This window comes from Leptonychotes weddellii, unplaced genomic scaffold (genome assembly GCF_054177405.1).
Source record: "Leptonychotes weddellii isolate Sample4059 unplaced genomic scaffold, ASM5417740v2 HiC_scaffold_5655, whole genome shotgun sequence".
Lineage (NCBI taxonomy): Eukaryota > Metazoa > Chordata > Mammalia > Carnivora > Phocidae > Leptonychotes > Leptonychotes weddellii.
The window spans coordinates 1800-7793 of record NW_028024625.1 but is presented as its reverse complement, the minus strand read 5'-3'; the positions used below and the strand labels follow the sequence as shown (position 1 = coordinate 7793).

The window sequence follows — 5994 nt, the reverse complement described above, 5'->3', positions numbered from 1 at the left end:
CGGCTGGCCGGGCTTCACTTTCTCAGGACTTGGACTTGGGGTTCAAACCAAGTTCAACCTAATTTTCCTGTGCAGCAGGCTCCAGGTGACATCTGGATTGTGTAAGCGATTAGCTTTTCTTTCTAGCCTGTAACTTTATAAAGAATCCCTAAATCAGTAACCTAAAAATGAATCAAATTTTATGGGACCATCCTGATTTTGTGGCAGAATGGGCTCACTTTTGAAATTGACATCCACTTATCCAGAGATCTCCAACATTGGATTCTTAGCAAGTGGGAACATTCTGTCATCATCATATCACCCCAGGGCCCATTCTAAACATGCCTCTCCTTGGTGGATGTTTGTGTCCAATCAAGTTCTCTAGATGCAGCCTTTGAGACATGCACTATGTGCTAGTGGCTTATTAAGGGAGCTTCCAGGAGAAAAAAGGTAAGGGCAGGAGGAAGCAGGACAGGGATAGGAAGAGTCCAAGAGCGCGTGTGACTTCAGGCGAAGCCTCAGCCTCAACCTAAGCCTGCAAGAACTCTGGAGACCAAGTTACAGAACACCATTGGCTGGCCTCAAGGCAGGAGAGGTAGGCTTTCATACAACTGCAAGAGTCAATCCTAGGGTGGGGGGTCTTCCCTAGAGATTATCCTCTCCTAAGCACCTCCAAATTTCCATGCAAAGTGGAAAGATGACACCATTAGCCTAAGGGGAATCCTCAGAAGGGAGCTGTAGGAACCCCCCACTGGGAGCAAGGATGCTGAGTAAAAGGGATCTGGGGATGTGGGTGGAGTGTGGGGTGTCTGCCGCAGTGACTATGACATTTCCTTGTCTTAACTCTGGGTCACAACTCACCCCACACGACACGGGACCTGCCCTCCCTTCAGTAACCCCAGTGTCTCTTTCGTGCTCTCCTTTTCAATGACCAAGTCACATCATCATCTTATGAATGATGTTATCTCCAGGTAACACGTTGCTGTTCTTAAAAGCCTTCATCTCTATAGAACAACCTGGAGGAGCCTTGAGAGGTAAGTTTTCTTATTCGCATTTTACAGCTGAAAGAAACTCAGTCTCACATATGAAAACTGTTCCTTCCTTGTGTTCTCAGTCTGAGTATTGAAGAGAGACATCTAAGGTCCCTGGGCACCTGCATGGTGCTGACTGGTACTGTATCATTCCTGGAGGCACCATTCCCCCCAGACTATGCTGTGCATGGCGCCCCCTGAAGGTGTGTAACTCCACATGTTTATACTCTACTCCCAAACTGCCAGCATCAATACGGGGTTGATTCTTTGGCGCTACTTATTTTTTATCATTTTTGAAGCTACAAAACATCTTGATCAATACTTCAACTGTTTTAACCTATTTCCTCAATTAAAAAATCTCAGACCTCCCCCTTCAAATCTTATGGTATGGCCTTCTAAAAGGACTATATTCTTGTTTCGAAATCAGTGTGTCTTTTCTGACTCTCCATCAAGAAGATATTTTGTATTTTATGTTAGGAAAGTGTTCGGGGGGCACTGCGTCTTCTTTCACATATTTTGAATATATATTCTAAAACTGCACACACATACTTTTTACCCCTGAAATACTTATATGTATTTCTCTCTCCTAATACTTCTGAGACTTTATGGGGTAGACAGATCCTGTTTTCTATGTCATATCCCAGCACGTACTCTAAGAGTTCACGCCCACGATGTCCTTCACCTCCAAATGAACAACTGGATGATAAGTGTACCTAAATAAAGTCTCTGCTTCCTTCTTCTATGGCCAGTGATCATAAAAAAATAGATATAGTTCCTCCTAAATGACCAGAAGCAATCCAGAGTACGGGATTCCAAAATCTTACTATCTTGGCAATGTTGTTAAGGTTGCGGACACCACATAAGAACATTAAAGCAATTTAATAGAGACAGATTTAACTAAGAAGCATCCCTGCTACTGGCAACATCTCATCGCTAATTCGAGGAAGGAGTCTTATCTAGACATAGACATACTTAGCATTAGTGACAATATTATACTATTACAGATTTTAGTAGGCCACTAGATAGGCACTTATGTGTGCATGCCCAAGGCAAGAAATAGTTCATGGCATGCCAAATAAATGTTTATTGTTAATTTTTATTTACTTTATTGTCCACTCTCTATTTTGAGCTCCTTGAAGACCAGTACCATGTCTCTCACATCTATAAGAAAATGTTTACTGCCTATTAGGGTGGTATACATATATTAACGTATTTTACCTGTCAACACAGAAAAGAAATACAAAGAAGGCAATTAGGTGTGTATGCATGGATGCCAGGAATCTGGGAGCATTTTATCTTGCTGCTTTACCATCCTCGTGTGTGCCTTCCATTCTCAAGATCAGCCCATGGTTCAGTATGGCTGCTAGAGTTCCAGGTATTATGTTCATTTTCCAGAAGGAAAGAGAAAAGAAGGGAAAGGGGATCTAACTCTCAGTTGTGTCAGAAACTTTAAAGAATCTTTTCAGAAGTTAGAAGGAACACTTAGGCTAAAATCTTATTGGTGAGAACTTAGTTACAAGGAGACTGAGGAACACATTTATTCCTGGAGACAATGTCCGGGCCTGTAACCAAAGAAGAGAAGAGTGATACTTAATAGGTAACCAATGTCAATGTCATCTCCATGTTACAGATGCAGACATTAAGGCTTATTGTGGTTAAAAAGTTATGCACAATCATAAGATATTACAGCTAGTGATCTACCTTATCCCTAAGCCAATGCACTTTTCACAATGTAACACCACCATCCATGTTACCTTGCAGAGTAGCCACGTCGGAGATATTCAATACCTATTTGTGCAGTGAGGCAACAAATGAGCATCTTGGACCAGCAGCAGTAAAATAGTGAAAAGCACGGGCTCTTGAGCTGTTCTTATCAAATTTTCACATGCACATGATTTTCCTGCACATCTCATGAGAAGGAAGATTCTGATTTGGTAGAAATGGCATAAGTCTGAGAGCCCGCATTTCTAACAAGCTTGTGAGTAATAGTATGCTGTGGGTCCATGGAACACTCTTTGAGAAGCAGGACTTACATTCTCCATTATCCTTGAAATATGGCTACTCTGAATTGAGATGTACTGTATAGTAAATGTAAAATACACAGTGGATTTCAAGGATTTAATATGAAAAAAATGAATACAAAATATCTCATTAATATTTTATAAAGGTTTCATATTAAAATTATAGCATTTTGGTCATACTGGATTAAATAAGATATACTATTAAAATTAAATTAATTTCACTTATTTCTTTTTACTTTTTAAATGTGGCTCCTAGAAGACATAAAATCACATGTGTGGTTCCCATTCTATTTTTACTGGACAGTGCTGGTCTAGACTAAGCAGTGCTATTTTGTTCAAATTTTGAATCCCTACATACTAGCGGAAAGATTGTGATCAGATTAACTTCACTAAATTCAGTTTTCCCTCGTAAACTGGGGGTTATAAAAGTGTTTTCCTTCTAGACTTGTGATGATTGAATAAGAGCACCGAATAAAATGCTTAACACCTGGTAACTCTTTGAAGTTGAGCTATAGCGCTGGGATTTCAGCCAGGACCACCAAACAAACAAGAACCATATAATGCTTCATATTTTTTTAATTTTAATTTTTTTTTAGAGAGAGAGAGAGAGTGAGCGGGGGTGGGGGGAGGGAGGGACCTAGGGAGAGAGAGAATTCTAAGCAAGCTCCATGCCCAGTGCAGTGCTGGATGCGGGACTCGACCTCACAACCCTGAGATCTGAGATTGTGAGTCAGACGCTCAACCGACTGAGCCACCCAGGCACCCCCTGGGTTTCATATTTTTAAAATATGCCAAACATTTTAAATAAGCACATTAATAATCTTTGTGGCCAATTATTTGAAAAGCAATTTGGGTCAAACACATCACAGAAATTTTGCCAGGCTCATTCTCCTTATTTCCTAACTGCAGTAAAATTGGTGAGGTTCCCAATGAACACAGAGCTATTGAGTCATGGTCGATCATCAGTGTCGGACATAACTAGAGCACCTACATTTCCAGGCTGGGGATCACCTGAGTCATGCCACTAATTGCTTGCACAGAACTACATTTTACTGTCGGTCCCCAGAGCAATTTACATGCAAAAAATGAATCTCTTCCAAGTTCTATGTCTTCACCAGTCTCTTTTCAGAACACCCTGGGTCTAGATGAATTCACTAGAAGTCAATTTGCTGAGTGGACAGTTTGCCTAAAGCCAATTCGTGGAAAAGCCAATTCGCCAAATGACTGATACATCAAATTTAGTTATACCTTTCAACTATTTAGCTGTGGTTCATGGGTTTTGACTTTGTCCTCATTGCAGCATTTCAAGGCATGCTTAATTTGTTTTTGTCACAGTCCCCACTGCTCTTGCTGGAGCCAAAGGGCAAAGAGAGGAAGAGGTCAAAGACACAGCAGAGGAATGAGAACCAAAAAGGGGAAGCCATGGGGCAGAAGAGAAACACTGCAGAGGTAAGAGGCACATAATTATAAGACAATATTCTTAAATAAGGAGCATTCTTATGAATACATTTTTCAAGAATATATCATTAATCATGCAAGCAATGGTAATGGTTCCTGATATGCAAGAAAATATTCCAGAATGTATATTCCTTGAGTATGTGGAGAATCCTTAACAATATAATCTCTTTAGGCATAGCCATTTTCATATTCAATTATTACCCCTGTGAAATATCTTCTTTATGCCCCAGTCTCCGTGTCTCTATGTTTCTCTCATTCTCCAGCTGGTAACAACAGGAATCAGGGGCAAAAATGAAAAGTAGTCTGTCAGAAATAGCTTTTGAAAATGGAACTTGGGTGGATCGGTCACCCTGAACACATTTGCCTTGGGCATTCAATGAATCAGCTTCTGGAAGTTGGCTTGATTCTGGATATACCAGGAAAGTTGACAATGGGTGAGTGAAGGGGCAAGAAGGAAACCCAAAAAAGTAAAGATGTTGGTCTACTTTCGTAAGAAAGAAGTTTAGGCAATCAATGATCAGAAACATACCTTTTTTTTTTTTTAACTTTAAGTGCCCAGGCTGTAGTGACCTAAAGCAGTTTCAACAAAGTTTGGCCCTCAGCCACCACCCCGAGCCCTGCCCAGTTCTTCACCCACCCATCACTTAACAACCATGCTACTCCTTCCTGCTTAAGTGGATGTGATTTGAGAACCTTCTGACATACTCCTTAGTCATTACACTTTGGATATGTGAATAATCAGAAATTGAATTGCCATCTTGAGTCTCCCAACTATATTAGCACATAAGTGTGAACAGAAGTGTGCTTTCCGAAAAATTGATTAGAAAAGAAATATACCATTCTCTTAATGAGAGAGCATAATTCAAAGACCAGCAAAACATGCTTAGACCCACACTGAAGGTCTTAGTATAACCCAAGAATGTGTCAGGGAGCAGGGGTGCAGAAAGATCTGAAAGGTCACACTGTCAGTGCTCACCTCAGATCAAGAATGCCCCTTCTTGGGGCGCCTGGGTGGCTCAGTCAGTTAAGTGTCTGCCTTCGGCTCAGGTCATGATCCCAGGGTCCCAGGATCAAGCCCCAGGGTTGGGCTCCCTGGTAGCCTGCTTCTCCCTCTCCTCTGCCCCACTCCCCTGCTCATGCTCTCTCTCTCAAGTAAATAAATAAAATCTTTAAAAAAAAAAAAAGAAAGAATGCCCCTTCTGTCTGTCTCCACCTGTGTGGTCCTAGATACAGGTATATTCATCTCATGAGATGGGAACCTTAGGTCATCAAACCTGCCTCATGTAAAAGTTGCATACTAGATTTGATTGTCTCTACTATTCTATGTTTGCACAACAAAGTTCCTAAATATAATTTTGTTCATGTGAGTTACAAGTTATAAGTTTCTGAGTCTCTTAGCAGATATTGTTTTTCTATAAATTCTGCTTTATAATCATTTCCAGGATAATCAAAGCAGCCATTTTTACTCCATCTTATCTGCTATATGTATTCGTGTATATATTAGG

At 40.7% G+C, this 5994-nt stretch overlaps 1 long non-coding RNA gene across 1 annotated transcript; it reads left to right on the top strand.

Moving 5' to 3' along the window:
* Positions 1-978: 978 nt before the first annotated feature.
* LOC145719609 (uncharacterized) lies at positions 979-5123 on the top strand. The gene is made up of 3 exons (XR_014142500.1): positions 979-1013; positions 1094-1213; positions 4367-5123. It is a non-coding gene; the product is annotated as an uncharacterized LOC145719609 (long non-coding RNA).
* The last annotated feature ends 871 nt before the right edge of the window (positions 5124-5994 follow it).